Consider the following 2,166-nt stretch of genomic DNA (forward strand, 5'->3'; position numbering starts at 1 on the left):
CAGTGAAAGAAAAATACCACATGATCTCACTCATTTGTGGAATATAAAGAACATTATAAACTGTTGAACAAAAATAGATAGAGGCAAAGAAGCATCAAACAGACTGTCAAACTACAGGGGGAAGGTAGGGTATGGTTGGGGTGGGGTAAGAGATCAACTGAAGGACTTTTATGCATGTATATAAGCATAACCAATGGACATAAGACACTGGGGGGTAGGGAGGCTGGGGGATTGTCAAGGGGGGAAAAAAGGAGATATATGTAATACTCTAAGCAATAAAAAAAAACTAATGAGAGGGAAAAAGAGTAATTTTCTTCTTATAAGAGAATACAAGTTATAAATCTAGAAGAAATAATCTTGTATAATAAAAGTGTAGTATGCAAATTGTCCCCTCCACAGAGAATTTGTCCTGCAGTTCAACCAGGGGGCAGTCCCGGTGGGGGAAAGAGTGGGAGGGCCTGGCGGGTGGCGGTGGCAGGTGACCAGGGGAAGGGAGAGAGGCCCCGGCCGGCAGCCGGCAGCTGCTAGGAATCCTACCAGTGCACACATTTCATGCACTGGGCCTCTAGTGGAATTATAATATCACAATTTGGCAACAACATTTGCAATAATTTTCTAATATAAGAATCACCAATGGATGTCAAATATAATGAGTTGAAATTTTAGTAAAGGAAAAGTTATGTTTGTATAGTATCAAAATACTTACCTAAATGATACCTATTTATTACAAGGTTAGAATAGTAACTGTAAAAAATAGTAACTTCCCAGTAGATAACCTGGCAGTCACTATATTAGAAAATTATAGGTTAGGGCAAAAGTATGTTTAGAGAGACGGAGAGCGTGTTTGGTTTTCTCTTGTGTATGTTACCATGAAAAATAATACAATAATAATAAATAATAATATGTGAATAAACTCTGTGTTTTGCATACGCACAACTGGAAACCCACTTTTCTCCAAACCTATGTGGCATTTTACAATTTTTCTCTATGTTTAAAATTATTTAAAACATTAAGTTGAAAAATCCTTTGTCCCAGCTGGAGCAATACCCAAGAACAAAGCAGTCCAGGGCATGACTGGTATCAGGGACACTGTCCCCTAGGACTCCAGTCCCTCTGGCTCTTGGGTGTGTGTGTCCTCATGTATTGTATGTGCTTGTGTACCTGGTATTTAATAGTTGCATGTGTAAGTGTGTGTGTCTGTGGGGGCTCTGTATCTGACTCAAAGTCCTGTTTTCATGCATGTAGAACAAGTTGTCACTTCTTGGCGTGTGTTGAGGGATTCCTGATTCATGGCTGTCATCATAAACACTGGCATCACAGCTGAGCATCTGGAGTGAGACTGTTGTCTCTGCTTCTGGACAAGGAGATGCCCGACCTCACCAGGAACCAAGGTCAGGTCAGAGAGGGCTCACACCTCTGCTCAGCAGCATGTACTGGTGCACATGGGAGCTGTGCTGTGGGTGACGCACTCGTGTGTGAGAGCTGGAAGGGGTGTTGTTTGATTTTCTCTGTGTGTATGTGACCATTTGTATGTGACCAGGTGATTGGATGTTGTTGCTGGTTTAATGACTGCCTGTGACTGAATAGGCTTAACTGCACCAAGTAGACACCCGTCCCTGGAAGGGGATGGTCAGAAGGGTTGAAGCCTGCCTCTCAGTAATAGAGGGTGTGTGCTACTTGTTGTGGTGAGTGTGTGGCTGGGGGTGCATATGTGCTGTGGTGTGTGTTTCTTGTGAGATTTTTTACAAAAATATTTTTTATTGACTTCAGAGAGGAAGGGAGAGGGAGAGAGACATAGAAACATATGTGTCCATGTTTGATGAGACAGAATCATTGATCAGCTGCCTCCTGCACACAACCCACTAGAGATTGAACCCACAGACCAGGCATGTATCCTGATCAGAATCGAACCATGACCTTCTGGTTGATAGGTTGATACTCAACCACTGAGCAACACCGGCAGGCTCTTGTAAGATTTTCTAATAGTGGTCTTGTGTGCTTTTGGTGATGTGTGTACAGCGCTTGAGTATGTGGTGAGTTGAGTATTACCAGATGAGTACATGAGTCAGATATGTTAGTATTTTTGTGGGTGAGTGGGCCATCATTGTGTGTTGTGTATGTTTCACTTACTGTGTTACTTATGGTTTGCTTGTGTGTAGACAAGTG

The sequence above is a fragment of the Myotis brandtii genome, unplaced genomic scaffold (genome assembly GCF_000412655.1).
Source record: "Myotis brandtii unplaced genomic scaffold, ASM41265v1 scaffold5656, whole genome shotgun sequence".
NCBI lineage: Eukaryota > Metazoa > Chordata > Mammalia > Chiroptera > Vespertilionidae > Myotis > Myotis brandtii.